The sequence below is a fragment of the Mustelus asterias genome, chromosome 8, assembly GCF_964213995.1.
Source record: "Mustelus asterias chromosome 8, sMusAst1.hap1.1, whole genome shotgun sequence".
Lineage (NCBI taxonomy): Eukaryota > Metazoa > Chordata > Chondrichthyes > Carcharhiniformes > Triakidae > Mustelus > Mustelus asterias.
Genome location: NC_135808.1, coordinates 112,027,553 through 112,047,875, shown reverse-complemented (window position 1 = coordinate 112,047,875; position 20,323 = coordinate 112,027,553). Strand labels below are relative to the sequence as shown.

At 43.3% G+C, this 20,323-nt stretch overlaps 1 protein-coding gene across 20 annotated transcripts in view; it reads left to right on the top strand.

Annotated features, from left to right (window-relative positions):
* Window positions 1-20,323, top strand: part of st3gal3a (ST3 beta-galactoside alpha-2,3-sialyltransferase 3a) — a 523,890-nt gene that overhangs the window by 265,558 nt on the left and 238,009 nt on the right. The window lies entirely within an intron of this gene.

Here is a 20,323-nt window from a genome sequence, read left to right as displayed (position 1 = left end):
TTTTGTGTGCTGACAGCCAGAATTGGTACGGTCTGACCAAAGCACTTTAAAATGAATTGGAATCCACTGCTTTGAAGAGTTTTCATCATTTTTTGCTGTTCTGCATTGGTCAGACGTAGAAACATAGAAACTAGAAGGAGGAGTAGGCCATTCGAACCTTTTGAGTCTGCTCCAGCGTTCATTTTGATCATGACTAATCATCAAATTCAATATCCTGATTCCCCACTTCTCCCCCATATTCCTTGATCCCTTTAGCCCCAAACGCTATTTCTAATTTCTTCTTGCAATCATGCAACATTTGGGCATGAACTACTTTCTGTGGTAGTGAATTCCACACATTTACCACTCTCTGGATGAAGAAATTTCTCCTCACCTCAGTCATAGGTTTACCCCTTACCCTCAAACTATGACTCTTAGTTCTGAACTCCCCCACCATTGGGAACATTCTTTCTGAATCTACCCTCTCTAACCCTGTTAAAATTTTATAACTTTCTATGAGATCCCCTCTCACTTTTTTAAACTCCAATAAATACAATCCTAACCAACTTAGTCTCTCCTCATATGACAAACCTGCCATCCCAGGAATCAGCTTGGTAAACCTTTGCTGCGGTCTCTGTAAAGCAAGGACATCCTTCCTCAGATAAGGACACTAAAACTACACATGATACTCCAGGTGTGGCCTCAACAACACCCTGTACAATTGCAGTAAAACATCTCTATTCATGTTTAATTAAGACTTCTAGGATTCTTTTAGCTTCATTCTTTGTTTTTACAACATCATTCATAGCATCCATGTGTCATCTGGCTTTCCTTCTTTATTATGTCTGCATTAAGTTGCATCCACAATTAGTTTGCCCAGATACATATTTTCTAACATTTGTTGTGGGGATATGCATGATGATGGCAAGGCTGTATTTATTGCCCCTCCTTGATGCTCTGAGATGATAATGGTTGGTCTTTTTAAACACTTGTCATCCTTGAAGTGATGGTACTCTCACATTGGTGTGACGATAATGGCCAGCAATGAGCTAGGAAGAGGAATATATGTCTAGATCAGATGTGACTTCTGGGTGATTTGTTTCTTCAATGACAAGGCAGCTCTTGGATAACGAGAGATATTGTGAGCCTAGTCAAAGAGAAAATGAAGCATTTGTCAAGGCTAGGAGGCTGGGAACACACAAAGCAAGTGTGGAATACAAGGAAAATAGAAAGAAACTTAAGCAAGGAGTAAGGAGGGCTAAAAAGGGTCATGAAAAATCATTGGCCAGCAGAATTAAGGAAAATCCCAAGGCTTTTTATACATATATAAAGAGCAAGAGGGTAGCCAGGGAGAGGGTCGGCCCACTCAAGGACAAGGGAGGGAATCTATGCGTGGAGCCAGAGAAAATGGGTGAGGTATTAAATGAGTACTTTGCGTCAGTATTCACCAAAGAGAAGAACTTGGTGGATGATGAATCTGGAAACGGGCATGTAGATAGTTTGAGTCGTGTTGAGATCAAAAAGGAGGAGATATTGGGGCTCTTGAGAAACATTAAGGTAGACAAGTCCCCAGGGCCTGATGGGATATACCCCAAAATACTGAGAGAGGCAAGGGAGGAAATTGCTGGGGCCTTGAGAGAAATCTTTGTATCCTCACTGGCTACAGGGGAGGTCACAGTAAGAAGTCTCACAACACCAGGTTAAAGTCCAACAGGTTTATTTGGTAGCAACTACCATAAGCTTTCGGAGCGCTGCTCCTTCGTCAGATGGAGTGGAAATGTGCTCTCAAACACACAAAATCAAGTTACAGAATACTGATTAGAATGCGAATCCCTACAACCAGCCAGGTCTTAAAGGTACAGACAATGTGGGTGGAGGGAACATTAAACACAGGTTAAAGAGATGTGTATTGTCTCCAGACAGAACTAGTGAGCTCCAGACAGCTAGTGAGATTCTGCAAGTCCAGGAGGAAGCTGTGGGGGTTACTGATAATGTGACATAAATCCAACATCCCGGTTTAGGTCGTCCTCATGTGTGCGCAACTTGGCTATCAGTTTCTGCTCAGCGACTCTGCGCTGTCGTGTGTCGTGAAGGCCGCCTTGGAGAACGCTTACCTGAAGATCCAAGGCTGAATGCCCGTGACTGCTGAAGTGCTCCTCCACAGGAAGAGAACAGTCTTGCCTGGTGATATTCACCCGGCATCTCCACACTACAGGGGAAGTCCCAGAGGATTGGAGAATAGCCAATGTTGTTCCTTTGTTTAAGAAAGGTAGCAAGAATAATCCAGGTAATTACAGGCCGGTGAGCCTTACGTCAGTGGTAGGGAAATTATTGGGGAGGATTCTTCGAGACAGAATTTACTCCCACTTGGAAATAAGTGGACGTATTAGCGAGAGGCAACATGGTTTTGTGAAGGGGAGGTCATGTCTCATGAACTTGATCGAGTTTTTTGAGGAAGTGACGAAGATGATTGATGAGGGTAGGGCAGTGGATGTTGTCTACATGGAGTTCAGTAAGGCCTTTGACAAGGTCCCTCATGGCTGACTGATGCAGAAGGTGAAGTCGCATGGGATCAGAGGTGAGCTAGCAAGGTGGATACAGAACTGGCTTGGTCATAGAAGACAGAAGGTAACAGTGGAAGGGTGTGTTTCTGAATGGAGGGCTGTGACAAGTGACATTTCTCAGGGATCAGTGCTGGGACCTTTGCTGTTCGTAATATATATAAATGATTTGGAAGAAAATGTAACTGGTTTGATTCGTAAGTTTGCTGATGACACCAAGGTTGGTGGATTTGCGGATAGCGATGAGGACCATCAGAGGATACAGCAAGATATAGATCAGGTGGAGGCTTGGGCGGAGAGATGGCAGATAGAGTTTAATCCGGACAAATGTGAGCTAATATATTTTGGAAGGTCTAATAAAGATAGGAAATATTCTATAAATGGCAGAACCCTTAAGAGTATTGATAGGCAGAGGGATCTAGGAGTACAGGTGCACAGGTCACTGAAAGTGGCAACGCAAGTGGAGAAGGCAGCCAAGAAGACATAGAGCATGCTTGCCTTCATCGGCCAGGGCATTGAGTTTAAAAATTGGCAAGTCATGTTACAGCTTTATAGAACCTTAGAATGTAGCGTTCAATTCTGGTCGCCACACTACCAGAAGGATGTGGAGGCTTTGGGGAGGATACAGAAAAGATTTACCAAGATGTTGCCTGGTATGGAGGGCATTAGCTATGAGGAGAGGTTGGAGAAACTTGGTTTGTTCTCACTGATTGAGGGGCGACCTGATAGAAGTCTACAAGATTATGAGGAGCATGGACAGAATGGACAGTCAGAAGCTTTTTCCCAGGGTGGAAGCGTCAATTACTAGGGGGCATAGGTTTAAGGTGTGAGGGGCAAGGTTTAAAGGAGATGTACGAGGCAAGTTTTTTTACACAGAGGGTGATGGGTGCCTGGAACTTGCTGCCAGGGGAGGTAGTGGAAGCAGATACGATCGTGAGTTTTAAGTGGCATCTGGACAAATACATGGATAGAAATCATAGAAATCATAGAAACCCTACAGTACAGAAAGAGGCCATTCGGCCCATTGAGTCTGCACCGACTACAATCCCACCCAGGCCCTACCCCCATATCCCTACATATTTTACCCACTAATCCCTCTAACCTATGCATCTCGGGCAATTTTAGCATGGCCAATCAACCTAACCCGCACATCTTTGGACTGTGGGAGGAAACCGGAGCACCCAGAGGAAACCCATGCAGACACGAGGAGAATGTGCAAACTCCACACAGTGACCCAAGCCGGGAATCGAACTCAGGTCCCTGGAGCTGTGAAGCAGCAGTGCTAACCACTGTGCTACCGTGCCGCCCACTATAGGATAGGATGGGAATAGAGGGATATGGTCCCCGAAAGGATAGGGAGTTTTAGTTCAGTCGGGCAGCATGGTCGGTGCAGGCTTGGAGGGCCGAAGGGCCTGTTCCTGTGCTGTAATTTTCTTTGTTCTTTGACTGCCTTGGTGGTCCCTTGGGGTTGAATTGTTTCTGTTATTTCTGAGTTGCTTCCCTCACTCCAAAGAACGTTCTGGCTTGGTAGCATCTGCGAAACTGACCACTCAACATTGATTCCCAAATCTAGATAATTTAGGTAATATATAAATACTATTTGTCTGAATATAAATCCCTGAGGCATGCCACTCAGAGCCACTGGGGAGGCAGAGTGCAAGGCGGGTGTGCCCTTGGGCAGTGCCAGACTGGCAGTGCCACCCTGGCACCTGGGCAATGCCCACTGGGCAGAGCCAAGGCGTGAGGCCAATGGAGGGTTGAGACCTGTGGGGCGTAATGCCAGGGGTGGGGCCAATGAGGGTGGGTCTGTGGGTGTGGGGAGGCGGGCCCGCTGCCACTCTGCATGCAATCGGTGGGGGGAGAGAGGGGATCTGTGACCGGTCGGGAGGAAGGAGGGCCCAAGATCGGACTGGGCAACAGGGGGGGTTCTGCAGGGGGAGCTACTTGAGGCTGCCTGCAGTAGCAGGGTCCTGACAGCCCTCTCTTTGTCTGTCAGACCCCTGCTACTGATAATGCACATGTGCAGCATCAGAGTTCAGCACACGCGCAATATCTCCCTCTGCAGGGTGTCTGGCAAGTTAAGCCCCGCCCACAGCCACTCGTCCAAAATTACAGAGACAGAGTGCATAAGATTGGGCTTGAAAACTCGCCCAAAAAACGGATCTGGAACTCTCCCATTTTCCAACTAGCTGGACACTTAGAGAAAATCTTGTAGAATTCCACTCTAAGTGTCCAGCCAGCGTGAAAATGGAGAGTTCCTGATCTGTTTTCTGGGTGAGTTTTCATGCACAATCTCATGCACTTAGTCATTGAAAAAATAATCCAGACTGTTTCTAGCTGCTGCAGATACTGAGCTGGGCTTAATTCGCCAGCCAACCTGAAGAGGGAGCTACTGTGCATGTGCAGACATCTGATTCTGCACATGCTCAATAGCAAGTGCAGGGGTCTGACAGACAGAGAGCGAGCTGTCAGGTCCCTGCTACTGTAGGCAGCCTCAACACAGCCCCACCACCGCAATCACAGGGGCCCGCAGCCCACAATGCATGGGCATGCAGCCCCCGCCATGTCCCCCCTCCTCCCGCTGCTCAGACCAGTCAGGCCTCCCCTCCCCCGATCTGATAGCAACTGCAGTGTGTGCAGCCGAGCCCCCTCCCCATCGATTCAATCCCATTGCAGAGTTCACAGCTGGCCCCCCTTACACCCCCATAGGCCCTACCCCTTGGCACTGCCCGGTGGGCAATGCCAAGGTGCCAGCCTGACACCACCAGTCTGGCATTGCCCAAAGGGCAACCCCTCTTTGCCCTCGGCCTCCCCAGGGGGCCTTAGTGACCTCCGGTTCCACTGGTGAGGCCAACATGGCTGTTCCCTGTTTGTAGAAAGCAGGTGTTTTCCTCGTTGGAGAGAATTTCTCCCAGTGAGGCCATAAATGCAAGCTAGTCCGATGCGATGATTGAGCACCGTTCACTAAACACATGGAAATTCAAATTTAAATAAATTATTCAGCCTCTCATCCATTTCCGGTGAGAAACTGACCTCGCCGGAAATCCGGCTCTCATAAAGTCGCAGAGTCAAGAAATCGGGCATGGTCCTGATTTCACGGTTCTCAGGTGATTTTACCGGCTCGCTCTGCCCATCGATGGGCGGGGCGAGCCAGTAAAATTCCACCCCTTGTGGGTGCTCTCAAGCTTACTCGTTTATGAATTTTTATCTTTATTTACTTTTGCTGCCCCAGTGACTGAGGGCAATTATGAAGCATATTATGTTTTTGGATTGTGTCTTTAACATTAGAGTAAAATGAGAGGTTCTTGTGACCTGTCCTGAAGTCACCAGATTGCAAGATTGTATTACAGGGAAGAAAGTGCAAGGTGTTTATACTTGGAGACAATGGCAAAAGCTTATGTGCTAACAAAGCATTGACCGTGAGTCTTCAGAGTTTCAGAAAAGGGTGAAATTGAATCCAGGTCCCTGGTGCTGTGAGGCATCAGCGCCTCACAGTGGCAACTATGCCACCATCATTTGGGTGAAGTTTATGGAGTTTGCATGTTCTCCCTGTGTCTGTATGGGTTTCCTCCGGGTGCTCTGATTTCCTCCCACAGTCCAAAGATCTGCTAATTAGGTGGATTGACCATGCTAAATTGCCCCTTAGTGTCAGGGAGATTAGCAGGGTAAATACGTGGGGTGACAGGGATTTGGCCTGGGTGGGATTTTTGTCAGTGCAGGGTCGATGGGCTGAATGGCCTCCTTCTGCACTGTAGGGATTCTATTCTAAGGACATTTGGTATGTTGTATCAATGTTGGCTCTCTGAAGGAGCTATTCATCAAGTCCACTCCCATTTCTTTTTCCTGTGGCCTTGAATTTTTTTCATTTTCAGATAATGATTAAATTCCCTTTTGAAAGACTGAGTTGACCCTAACTCCACCACACTGTCTGGCTGTGCGTTCCAAATCCCAACCACTCATGAGTTTTCTCATGTCACCATAGCTTTTTTTTTTGCCAAATACCTTCAATCTGTAAACGTTTTTAAAAAAATACTTTGAAGTTCTTGACCACAGTGCAGGCCTGGACACACTGACATGAAGAAGCCAGTGCATCTCTTTTGACATGGTGTGCCAACCACTGAGAGCTTGGGTCTTGGGAGCTTTGATATTTGCAGTTCCTTGCCCCTCCTAAAACCTTGTTTTGGGATGTGTAGAGAGTCATGTCTTGGGAACTGTGTGGCATGTCTGGATTCTTGGCCTGGACACTTGACCCTTTCAGTTATATTTTCACTACATTTATAGGGAGAGTTTGCCAGATGGGTCAACAATTTTGAATTCATTCTTAAATTTGCCACCAATCTGAACCCACTAAATTACATTTTTAAAGTGGAGAAAGCAAAATGTGAGAACAGGTCAGTTACCTATCTGTTCAGCTGAGAAATCCTATGTGTTGTGTAATGCAAGTTGATGTAAAGCAGAGAGGGCAACCAAAAGGGCTAAACTTTTATTTTAAGTTTTCCTCGCCGTGTATATCAGCTAAGTAACTTATTTTTGGATTGATGCATATATTGTTTGGCAAAACTGAATTATCTTTCCATCTGAAATAGTGTGCAGTCGGAGCTTTGCATAGAGGATGAGGATAACTCTACAATCTGGCCAAGTGTGAAGTTTGAATAAATTGGGAATGTAACCTGAACCCAGAGAGTGGATTAAATACTTTAACTTTGTGTATCTATTACTATATAATCAAGATGGTTAGTTTTCTTTCTTCAATTGATTTTTTTGCTATTATATTGGAGCATGTCAGCTCCATGGTGTTGCAGCTTGAAGATGAAAGTATCAGTGATACCCTTTGTCCTAGATCACATTTATTTTACATCTGTTATCCAATCCCTGAGATCAAATTTCTGTTTAAAGTACTCTGGCAGGTATTGAGTATCGGTAACATTTAAGTTACTGGACAGTGAATTTTGGAGTATATAAAATGTATAATATTTTTATTGATGACAGTTGCTTTGTATAACGTGATCGTTTTCCGTTTCCTTCGAATTGCCATACAATGCAGGATCTCAAAGAGATTATTTAGAATTTTGTGTTGTGTGAGAAAATTACAGAAATATTCATGTCTACAATATATTCTATTATTTCCATTGTGAAATGAAAAGCAGTTACAGGAATGAACTAGAACTGATACGTTCTGCAATGATGTACTGATTACTAAATTGTGAAGTGCTTTCTAAAAAGAAAATTGTAGTATCCAAAACTGTCATACGCAATGATTCAAACATCCTTCTGATCTGGAGAAACACAAACTGAGAGATCTGTTCTGGCTTCCTGACAAAGACACACTCAATCTACACTATTAATCATTTAAATATGTTGCAGCAGGTTTAAACAACCCTAATGTTGTAAAAATAATTTTACTTCAAGGTTCAATACAGACTTTTCAAATACAATCTTACTTGTGTTCTGCAAACCAAACTGGTCAGGATTTTACTTCCAGTGCATTTAAAATAAAATAATAAAGCACTCTTTATTGTGTGCTCGGCACAACATCGTGGGCCGAAGGGCGTGTTCTGTGCTGTACTGTTCTATGTTCTATGTTTATACAGTTACTATATTGCTGCACAGAGCATGTTTCTTGCCATCACTTGCAATTTCCATGTCTTAAATAGGCTGGTAAGTTGGTAAGTTGATCAGTAAGATGCTTCACCCAGAATGTGGGAGGAAAGGAAGAGGGTGGACTGAGCAAAGTAATATTGACAAGGTCCAGAAATCTTTTATGAACACAATCTCTGCACGTTTGCACAGTGGTTAGCACTGCTGCCTCACAGCGCCAGGGACCCGGGTTCAGTTCCTGGCTTGGGTCACTGTCTGTATGGAGTTTGCACGTTCTCCCCGTGTCTGCGTGGGTTTCCTCCAGGTGCTCTGGTTTCCTCCCACAGTCTGAAAGACATGCTAGTTAGGTGCATTGACCCGAACAGATGCCGGAGTGTGGCAACAAGGGGAATTTCACAGTAACTTAATTGCAGTGTTAATACAAGCCTTACTTGTAACTAATAAATAAGCTTTAACTTTTTTCTTTTCTCCAAGGAATAAAGGTAGAGTTTAAATAATATATGTACCTGTTGGTAACTTCTTCACATTGTACTTTTCAAAGACAAAACACAGTTTCTGTAACAATATCTTTATTGAAGCCCTGACCATTCAATTTCATCTACAGAACGCAAGGGAGATCATTTTTCAGAACCTGCCCCAGATTAAGTACCCTTTTTAAAATGATTTCTACCCCTGTCACGATATTCCCTAAGGAACTGCATCCCAATAGGGAAATTTGAAGATATAAGACTCCCTAATAATAAAGTTTAGCTTTGTTTGTGTCTTGAATTCTTGGTCCCAGTAGTATAGCCGGTCAGGTCTCGGTCAAATTGGCTCTCAATCTCTCACACAGGAGCAAAGTATTTCTTGTTTAACTAATGGACTCAACAACTGTAGTTATTGTGACTAGTTTGATTCTTGAAGATGAAATATGGGGATATTGAACAAAAAGAACTCCATTCAGTTTTGTTTAATTAAGTTTTTTCAGTCATCCTGCGATATCCTACAGAGGTTGCCATTTTTAAAACTGAGTTGAATTGCTGTAAAAGTTTCTGTGGGAATGAAAAATATTCTCATTACCCAGAGCAAAAATATATGCTAATAAATCATCATGGCATAGCAAGCAACTGCATACAGTATTTTAGAATTTAGATAACAACTTTAGATTATTCACTCTCATCATGTAGACTGATTTATGGAGATGCATGATGTCTGGAGAATTTGGAGGAGTCTTTACATTCATTATTTTAGCCCACAGGACAATCTTTTTCTGACCACCTTTCTTCTCTTATAATTAATTAGAATTGGGTGCTGTAGATTATATAAATCACTTGCAGATCAAGTGAAAAACAAAGTTGCCAGAAAGTACCAGTGAAATCACTCCCTCTCAGTAAAAGCATAACAATAACAGACAAGTCAACTATCCTTTACCTCTGAGAGTAGTAAGGAAAGAGAAGAATTGACCTGTATTTACATAATGCTTTTCAGGAATTTCCAATGCACTTCACAACCCTTTTGTAATGTAGGAAAGGGTTGCAGACAATTTGCACATAGTATAATCTCACAAACAGTGAAGGGATGAATGATTAGTGTGTATTGGTGTTGATTGAAGGATTAATGTTAGCCAGGTTGACTCCCCCCTTGTTTGAATATTGGCTGAGAGAATTGGTGGCATCTTGGTTTAAGGTTTCAACTGAAAGACAGCACCTCTGCAGTTATCATTGAAGTGAAAGCCTAGATTATGTATTTAAATCTTTAGTGAGGTGTTTCTGTCTCCAGGATGAATGTGCCATCACTAACGAACATAGACATAAAACATCTTTAAGGTTTGTTTGCCATTCTATTTTTATACATAATTTGAATTTTGTTTCTATTTTTATCTCTGTAACTACAAAATTACAAATAATTGCAATCAAAACATATATCTGATATTTAATGAATATGATAGTTAACCAGCACAAGTCAGCAATTGTGCTATCTGGTTGGATTCACTTATCAGATAATTATTTCCTTCACATGAAGCCGCTACTTTGTACTATTTATGATTTCAGAAAGAATTGGAATCATAGAATGGTTATAGCACTGAAGGAGGTCATTTGGCCTGTCTTCTCCATGCCATCTCTCTGCAGCTCATCTAATCCCACTGCCCTGCCCTTTCCCTGTAGCCCTGCAAATCTTTTTGTTTCAGACTTGGGCAGTACATTACAGATCCTAACTACTTGTTTTTCCTTGTGTCGCTATTGGTTCTTTGTTATTCACCTTGGGCAGGATTTTTCGGATGGCAGGGTTTCCCCTTCGCCATTCAAAGAGTCTGCGGGGAATGCAACCTGCATTTGAGAACAATAAATTCTATCCTTCAATCAATGATCCTCTGATTTTAAACCCAGTGGGAATAGTTTCCCTCTATCTACTCTGCCTGGACCCCTTGTGATTTTGAATACCTCTGTCAAATCTGCTCTCAATGTCCTCTTCACGATGGAAAACAACCCCATCCTTTTCATGTTATTTAAGACCCTCACACACCATTGATGTAAATCCTTTCTGCACCGATTCTAAAGCCTTCATATCCTTTCTAAAATGTGGTTCCCAGCATTGGACACAATACTTCAGTTGGGGCCAAACTACTGTTTAATGAAGGTTCATCATAACTTTCTTGCCTCTGTACTCTGTGCCTCTATTTATAAAGCCCAAGATTCAATCTGCCTTTTTAACTGCTTTCAATTGAGATGCTTTTGTATATAACAGGAGGTGATTGAACTCTTTCTTCTTGGAGATGGTTATTGTATGAAATAACAGCAGAAAATGTTGGTAAAACTTAGCAGGTCTGACAGCATCTGTGGAGGGAGAAACGGTTAGAGTTCTGAGTCCACATGACTCGAGTCATATGGACTTGAAATGTTAATTCTGTTTCTCCTCCCACAGATGCTGCCAGACCTTTTTGAGTTTTTCCAGCATTTTCTGTTTTTCTTTTAGATTTCCAGCATTCACAGTGTTTTGCTTTTATTTCTGGTTATTATGTGACACTTGAGGGGGAATTTTCCCGTCCCGACTGCCACGGGAATCGTAGCGGGCGGGGGGCAGACCATGCAAAGGCCCGTTGACCTTGGGAGAGATTTTCTGGTTTTGGGGCGAGCACGGCCGTAAAATCCTGCCCTTGGTGTGAATATTTCCTGCTGCTTATCAGCTGAATGCTGGATATTGGCCAAATACTGTTTCAATGTCAAAGGAGTTATGAACGGAGCAGAACATTGGAGTGGTCAGCAAACAGCTGCACTCTTGACCTGATGATGGATGATTGATTAAACAGCTGAAGATAGTTGGGTTGAAGATGCTGCATTATAGCAACTTCTTTAGCACAGTTAAAACTAGATGCGGGTATATTGTAAGCCAAGTGCCTAGGGAAAGAAATATATCGCAAATGTAATTAGTACTTCAATTTTTAAGTCAAATGTAAGAATAGATTAGTAGTATAATAAGAAATAAATATATATAATATCTGGGTATATATGGCCATTGAAAGGCTAAATAATTTGGACCTCATTTGCACCTGAAAAAAAGATAGAAACCCAGTTTAGTTTCGAGATGTAGGGGTTACGATACATTAGCTGAATGTTGATCGGATAACATCCTTTATGTCCTGGAAGTCTTAGTGTCTACTGTAATCTTACATATGAGCTTTTCATGAAGTTTAGAATAGGGAAGAGTACATAATATCACATTGTTTTTTCTAGACAGATGTCTAGACTTGCTATTTTCAGCACTCGATAACAGGCATGTTGTATGACCACCTTCCAGTTCTGTCTTTATTTTTCTGTGGTGATTCAGTTATTGTCTTCCTTTCGGTGAAGAAGGTAACCACTTTATGAAGCATGATAAGCAAATGGGCAGTGCAACCTTTGGTGATATCCATTAGGTCACCGAAGAAGATGAGAAAGGGAGAAGCTGTAACTGTGGAGAGAAAAATAGAGTCACTGTTTTAGATTGATAACCTTTCATCAGAACTGGAAAAAATAGGGATTTTAATCTCTCCCTCAATGTCAGTAAAATGAAGGAGCTAGTCATCGACTTCAGCAAACGTAGTGGAGGACATGCTCCTACCTTCATCAACATTGATTAAGTGGAAATGGTCGAGAGCTTCAAGTTTTTAGGTGTCCAGATCACCAACAACCTGTTCTGGTCACCCCATGCTGACACAATAGTTAAGAAAGTCCACCAATGCCTCTACTTTCTCATTATGTTATGGAAATTCGATATGTCCGTTAAGACTCTCAACCAATTTTTACAGCTGCACCATAGAAAGCATCCTTTCCGGATGTATCACAGTTTGGTATGGCTCCTGCTCTGACCAAGACCGCATGAAACTACAAAAGGTTGTGAACGAAACCCAGTCCATCACGCAAACCAGCCTCCCATCCATTGACTGATGGTCATGAAGAGCGCTATATAATCTGAAAGTCTATTTTTACATTACAATTGTTATATAAATGTAAGTTCTTGTTGTATGCAATATGAAAACTTCCAGAAATGAGATGTATTTCTGTTTTTTAAGACATAAGGAGCTGATTAGTCTTTTGTTTGTGATTGTCTTCTCTTTCATTGCTGGTATGACGTAAAAGCAGGTGGGGTGGATAGGAAACCTGGAAGTTTGGGTGAAACCTGCTTCCTTGGGATTCCAGTGAAGTCATGGTGATGAGTGCTTGTAAGAGTAGGCGGGGAGAGAAAGATGTGGCACTACAAATGGATGCCCCTAGTGGACCTGGCTTAAAAAATATAGGACTGCAGCTAATTGGTCTCATTGATAAGAAAGTTGTTTCTTTTTACCTAACACGTACATTGAGCATTTCTAAGCTTTCCAGGCATTGATCCTGATCTGGAGACCATGAAAGTCCCATTTATTCAGTTGGATAGACCTGGTCCCATCCAAGATCAAATTTCTGTGGGAATAGTAAGGGGAAGGGGAAAAACAGTTGGAAATAACAGAAGGTGGACTAATTTCGGAAGCATTTGATAAAAGTAAGTCAACTGTGTTCACTTTAAGCAAATATTACAAATGGGAAATATGGCAGCAAAAAAAAGTGAAAAATTAAGAACAGCTTCAGGAGGAACAACTTGCACAGTTTTTGTGAAGTAGATAAATATTACTGCAAATATTTTGTCTGTCTGTGAGATATTTTTCACTGTTGCTAAGCTATGTTCTATTTTTGCTTTGTGTCGGCGGTACTATGAGTTATTTCAATCAATTTGCTGCCGTCAGCAAAGTGATGGAAGGTGTTCTCTTGATTGCTATCAAGTGGCATTTACTCAGCAATACCTACACTGACTCTCAGTTTGGGTTCCGCCAGGGGTACTCAGCTCCTAACCTCATTACAACCTTGGTCCAAGTGTGGACAAAAGAGCTGAACTGAAAAGATGAGGTGAGAGTTGCTGCCCTCGAGATCAGTGCAGCCTTTGACCAAGTATGATATCACGGAGCCGTAGAGAAACTGGAGTCAATGGGAATAGTGAGGGAAACTCACCACTGGTTGAAGTCCTACCTAGCACAAGAGAAGATGGTTGTCGTGTTTGGAGATCAGTCATCTCAATCCCAGGACATTAATGCAGGGGTTGTTCGGGGTAGTGTCCTGGACTATCTTAAGTCATCTTGGCTGCTTCGTTAATATCCTTCCCTCCATCATAAGATCAGAAATGAGGATGTTCACTGATGATTGCACAATGTTCAGCACCTTTCATGACACCTCAGATACTGAAGCAGTTTGTGTCTATATGCAGGAAGAGCTGGATAACATTCAGGACTATGTTGATAAGTGACAAGTAACATTCGTGCCCCACCATTGTCAGGCAATGACCATCTCTAAAACGAGAATCCACCATCTCTCCTTGACATTCAATGGCATTACCATCACTGAATCCCCCACTATCAATATCCTGAGGGTACCATTGACCAGAAACTGAACTGGACCAGCCAAATAAATATTGTGGGTACAAGAACAGGTCAGAGGCTTGAAGTTTTGCGGAGAGTAACTCACCTCTTGATTCCCCAAAGTCAGTCCACCGCATACTAGGCAGAAGTCAGGAATGTGGTAGCATACTGTCCACTTTCCTTGATGAGTGCAGCTCCAACAGCATTCAAGAAGCTTGATACCATCCAGGACAATGCAATCTGCTTGATTGGCACTCTACCTACCACCTTCAACATTCACTGTTCCACCACTTATGCACAGTGGCAGCAGAGTGCATCATCTACAAGATGCACTCCAGCAACCTATCAAGACTCTTTCGAAGACAGCACCTTCCAAACCGGCAGCTGCTCCCATCTTGAAGGACAAGGGCAGCAGCTGCCTGGGAACACCACCATCTGCAGGATCCCCTCCAAGCCACACACCATCCTTGACTTTACTGTCACTGTTCAAAATGCAGGAATGCCCTCATAATGGCACTGTGGGGTACCTACATCACATGGACCACAGTGGTTCAAGAAGGCAGCTCACCACCACCTGATCAAGAGTAGTTAGGGATAGGCAAAAAATGTTGGCCCAGCCAGCAATGCCCATGTTCCCTGAAAGAATAAAAATAAATTCTGTATTAGTGATGGACAGGTTTATGCTGTGTTTAGGTTACAGTAGAACTGTGGTAAGCACCAGAAACTGTACTCTTGTCATAGACTACCCATGAGTAATGACATGGGGATCTATCACTTGAAAAAATATCCAGAGCTGTGTTTTCATGTGAATGTTGGTGGATAAGACCACTGAAGGTTTTAATGTTGACTCAATTCATTTGTTCTGGGAAAGTTTGAGTATGCATGTTACTGCACCAGAAAATGTTCACTATTTTTCATCTCGACAAATCATAAATTAGGTCAGGGCATGTTTGTGCTTTCTCAAAGCCTGTCATTTGCTTTAAAGATCTTGAGAATTATATATTCCACTAACTGATATTAAATTGATGTTTTACTGTGGTCTTCTCATTGTAGTACTTATATGTTTGCATCCTGCTTGAACAGAATTATTCAGTGATTTTTAAATTCTTACTGCATCACGTTATTCATTGTCTTGGGAGGGGGTGGTTGGATGGTGGGTGTGGGTTATATATTCTACATTGATGACTTCTACATGTATACCACTGTAATTTTGTGTCAGAAGCTGAAGTATTTTTTTAACGAAGGTTTGTCCTGCCCACTGTTACCAGAAGACCATAAGATGTAGAAGCAGCAGTAGGCAATTTGGCCCATCGAGTCTGCTTTTTCATTCAGTGAGATCATGCCTGATATGATATAATCTTCAACTCCACTTTCCCAATTCCATTTTCCTTCCTTATCCCCATAACCCTTGATTCCCTTACTGATTAAAAATCTGTCTACCTTAGCCTTGAACATACTTAATGACCCAGCCTCTACAGCCCTCTGCATAAAGAATTTCACAGATTTGCTACCTTCTGAGAGAAAAAAATCCTCCTCATCCCTGTCCTAAATGGGCGACCTCTTACTTTGAGATTATGCCCTCTGGTCCTAGACTCTCCCGCAAGGGGAAACAACCTCTCAGCATCTACCCTGTCAAGCCCCCTAAGAATCCTATATGTCTCAATAAGATCACCTCTTATTCTTCTGAACTCCAATGAGTACAAGCCCAACCTACTCAACTTCTCCTCATAAGAAAATCTCTCCATACCTGGGCTCAATCTAGTGAACCTTCTCTGGACTCCCTCCAATACCAGTATATCTTTCCTTAGATAAGAAACTGTTCACACTGCTATTCCTTGTTTCCTCAGACAATCTAATCAAAAGCAGGGAAACTCGTCACACATGAGTATTTCAACTCTGGCTTTGTAATTATTATCATTGTGGCTGCCTTGTAGACTCACATAACAGCTTTGTAACATCCAACTGATTTAAGCTGTTTGCTAGTTAATGGAGCAGCAGACACCCTTGCTGTACCTTGAATGTGGCTTTGAGACAAAGCTATTACTTCCCTTCTGAGTTTTTATTATGCTACAGACCATTTCCTGAATGACAAAATCATTTGGCAATTTATGATGAGCGGTTCACTCATGGAGCGAGCTAGTAGGAAATGTGCAACACTAGTTGATTCACTCTCCATTATATGCACAGAATTACAGTGTAAAAAAAACAAAAATCACAACAGAGCACAAAAGATGGAAAACAGTGACTAATTAACGAGAAGCAGCAGTGGACCAGGTCAGCAAGTTGAATATTTGATGGAAAAGGCTTCCATCACCTCCAGGAACAACTTGAATTTATAGAGTGTCTTCAACAAAGTAAAACATACCACAGGGCTTCAGGGAGGCCGAGCCAAAAAATGAAAATAGTAGCAAAGATCTTCCGGTATAAATATATATCTTAAGCAATTTTAGAAGCTTTGGAAGTTTTTAAATACTTGTATTCATAGTATTTAGAATACATATATAATATTATGTAATTGTTGGTAGTGGTTTACATATTATTCCAAGTGGTGTCTTCCATTTAGTTGAAACATGCATGCTTTGCACGAGTGATAGTTGCGTTTGTTGTTATGCTCAGTTGGTACTAAATTGGAAATAAACTTAAACATGCGCTTTATCTGATCAACTATTTTCAACTCGCCACATGCAGCTGGATACAAATTACACAGTTACAGAAGTAAAAGGGAACTTTTCTGTACTTGATTTAAACTACAAAGTTACAATATCAATAGGTCTCTTTTCAAAAACAATTGAACTTGTGGATAAGAACACCATATGAAACTCAATAATGATGATCCAAATTATTGTTGTACTATTTTACCAGTCCTTGTTGTTAAGCTAGCAGGCTTACTATTCATAGTGTTCCACCTCTTTGTAATGCTATTTAAAAGTTACCTCCACCTTACGTAACGGGCCGTAAAATCCCGCCCAAAGTCAACAGACCTTTCCGTGGCTCGCCCCTCGGCCGCCCTGATCCCAGTAGCAGGCAGGCCAATGTTTCTGTTTTTAGCTTGGTATCTACTTTTGTCTGATTATGAAGAGCATTGAATTAGAACATAGAAAGCCACAGCACAAACAGGCCCTTCGGCCCACAAGTTGCGCCGATCACATCCCCACCTCTAGGCCTATCTATAGCCCTCAATCCCATTAAATCCCATGTACTCATCCAGAAGTCTCTTAAAAGACCCCAACGAGTTTGCCTCCACCACCACCGACGTCAGCCGATTCCACTCACCCACCACCCTCTGAGTGAAAAACTTACCCCTGACATCTCCTCTGTACCTACCCCCCAGCACCTTAAACCTGTGTCCTCTCGTAGCAACCATTTCAGCCCTTGGAAATAGCCTCTGAGAGTCTACCCTATCCAGACCTCTCAACATCTTGTAAACCTCTATCAGGTCACCTCTCATCCTTCGTCTCTCCAGGGAGAAGAGACCAAGCTCCCTCAACCTATCCTCATAAGGCATGCCCCCCAATCCAGGCAACATCCTTGTAAATCTCCTCTGCACCCTTTCAATGGCTTCAACATCTTTCCTGTAATGAGGTGACCAGAACTGCGCGCAGTACTCCAAGTGGGGTCTAACCAGGGTCCTATAAAGCTGCAGCATTATCTCCCGACTCCTAAACTCAATCCCTCGATTAATGAAGGCCAGTACGCCGTACGCCTTCTTGACCGCATCCTCCACCTGCGAGGCCGATTTAAGAGTCCTATGGACCCGGACCCCAAGGTCCTTCTGATCCTCTACACTGCTAAGAATGGTACCCTTCATATTATACTGCTGCTTCATCCCATTGGATCTGCCAAAATGGATCACCACACACTTATCCGGGTTGAAGTCCATCTGCCACTTCTCCGCCCAGTCTTGCATTCTATCTATGTCTCGCTGCAACTTCTGACATCCCTCCAAACTATCCACAACACCACCTACCTTGGTGTCGTCAGCAAACTTACCAACCCATCCCTCCACTTCCTCATCCAGGTCATTTATGAAAATGACAAACAGCAAGGGTCCCAGAACAGATCCATGGGGCACTCCACTGGTCACTGACCTCCACGCAGAGAAAGACCCCTCCACAGCCACTCTCTGCCTTCTGCAGGCAAGCCAGTTCTGGATCCACAAGGCAACAGCCCCTTGGATCCCATGCCCTCTCACTTTCTCAAGAAGTCTTGCATGGGGGACCTTATCGAACGCCTTGCTGAAGTCCATATAGACCACATCCACCGCTCTTCCTTCGTCAATGTGTTTGGTCACATTTTCAAAGAACTCAACCAGGCTCGTAAGGCACGACCTGCCCTTGACAAAGCCGTGCTGACTACTTTTGATCATACTAAACTTCTCTAGATGATCATAAATCCTGTCTCTCAGGATCCTCTCCATCAACCTACCAACCACTGAGGTTAGACTCACCGGTCGGTAATTTCCTGGGCTGTCCCTGTTCCCTTTCTTGAATATAGGGACCACATCTGCAATCCTCCAATCCTCTGGAACCTCTCCCGTCTCCATCGACGATGCAAAGATCATCGCCAAAGGCTCCGCAATCTCCTCCCTCGCCTCCCACAGAATTGTTTTACCATATTAGATATTGTATAAGTTCAAGTTGTTAATGGGAGTATTTTCCATCAGAGGTTCAACTTGCTGTATTGGCTCTTATTTGCTTGTTGGTTCAACTGATTATCGATCAGTCTTTTTATCTCTGCTGCTTTGTTATTTTTCTGGCTGATAACACTGTGATACTGTGTATTTTGCATGCATATCTGGTCCTTTCTAAATATCTTTTATCTGTCATTTAGGATTAGACAATCTCTTGCTTTGTAATTATCCATTTCCCTTCTCCTATTATCAGAATTTTAATGAGTCACTTTCTGTAACTTCTCCAGGTTCTCCAGTACTGTTATATCACAAATCAATACCTGTTTGACCTTTGTGAGGGAAAACAGTTTCAGAAGAACAGCCTCTCCCAATCAACAGCTGCCAATTTCTGCCTAATCCCACTAAAGTTAGCCTTCCCCCAATCCAACACCTTACCCTTGGGACACCACTCATCCTTTTCCATCACTATCCTAAAACTAACAGAATTGTGGTCACTATTCGCCACACATTCCCCTACCGAAACTTTGAAGACCTGACCGGGCTCATTCCCCAGTACTAGGTCCAGTATAGCCCCCTCTCTAGTCGGGCTACCTACATATTGTTCCAAAGAACCATCCTGTACGCATTTTACAAATGCCTCCCCATTCAGACTCCCAGCCCTACGCGATTTCCAGTCTATACCAGGGAAATTGAAGTCTCCCACTACAACAACCCTATTTTTCCTGCACCTATCCATTATCTCCTGGCATATCCGTTCTTCCACTTCCCTTGGGTTCTTGGGGGGCCTGTAGTATACACCCAACGTAGTGACTGCGCCCTTCCTGTTTCTGAGCTCCACCCACTGTGACTCGTTACTCGACCCCTCTGAATTGTCCTCCCTCTGCACCGCTGTAATATGCTCTCTCACTAATACTGCTACTCCCCCACCTTTTTTGGCCCCTCCTCTGTCTCGCCTAAAACACTTGTACCCCGGAATATTCAGTTGCCAGTCCTGTCCCTCTTTCAACCAAGTCTCTGTCACCGCAACCACATCCAAATTCCTCGTAAGCATTAAGGCCCTAAGTTCGTCTGTCTTACCTGCTACGCTCCTTGCATTGAAGTAGACGCACTCCAGACCTCCAGGCCCAGTGAGGTCATCCTCCCCCAGAGTGCTCTTCTTCTTTGCCAGCCTTGTCCTGGCCCCAAGCTCGTCCCCAGCCTCTACACTTGTAGACATAATTTTTTGATCCCCACCCCCCTGCCATATTAGTTTAAACCCACCCGAACTGCACTAGCAAAACTCCCAGCCAGGATATTCGTGCCCTTCCAATTTAGTTGTGACCCGTCCTTCTTGTACAGGTGCCCTCCTCTCTTGAAAACTTCCCAGTGATCCAGGAATATGAAGCCCTCCCTCCTGGACCAGTCTTTTAGCCAAGCGTTCAATTGTACTATCTCCCTATTCCTAGCCTCACTGGCCCTAGGTATTGGGAGCAGCCCAGAGATTGCCACCCTGGAGGCCCTACTTTTTAGCCAATTTCCCAACTCCCTGAATTGCTCTCGTAGGATCCCCCTGCTCTTCCTATCTACGTCATTTGCACCAATGTGTACAATGACATCCGTTTCTTTATCCTCCCCTTTTAATATGCCTCCTATCCGCTCGGAGACATCCAGTACCCC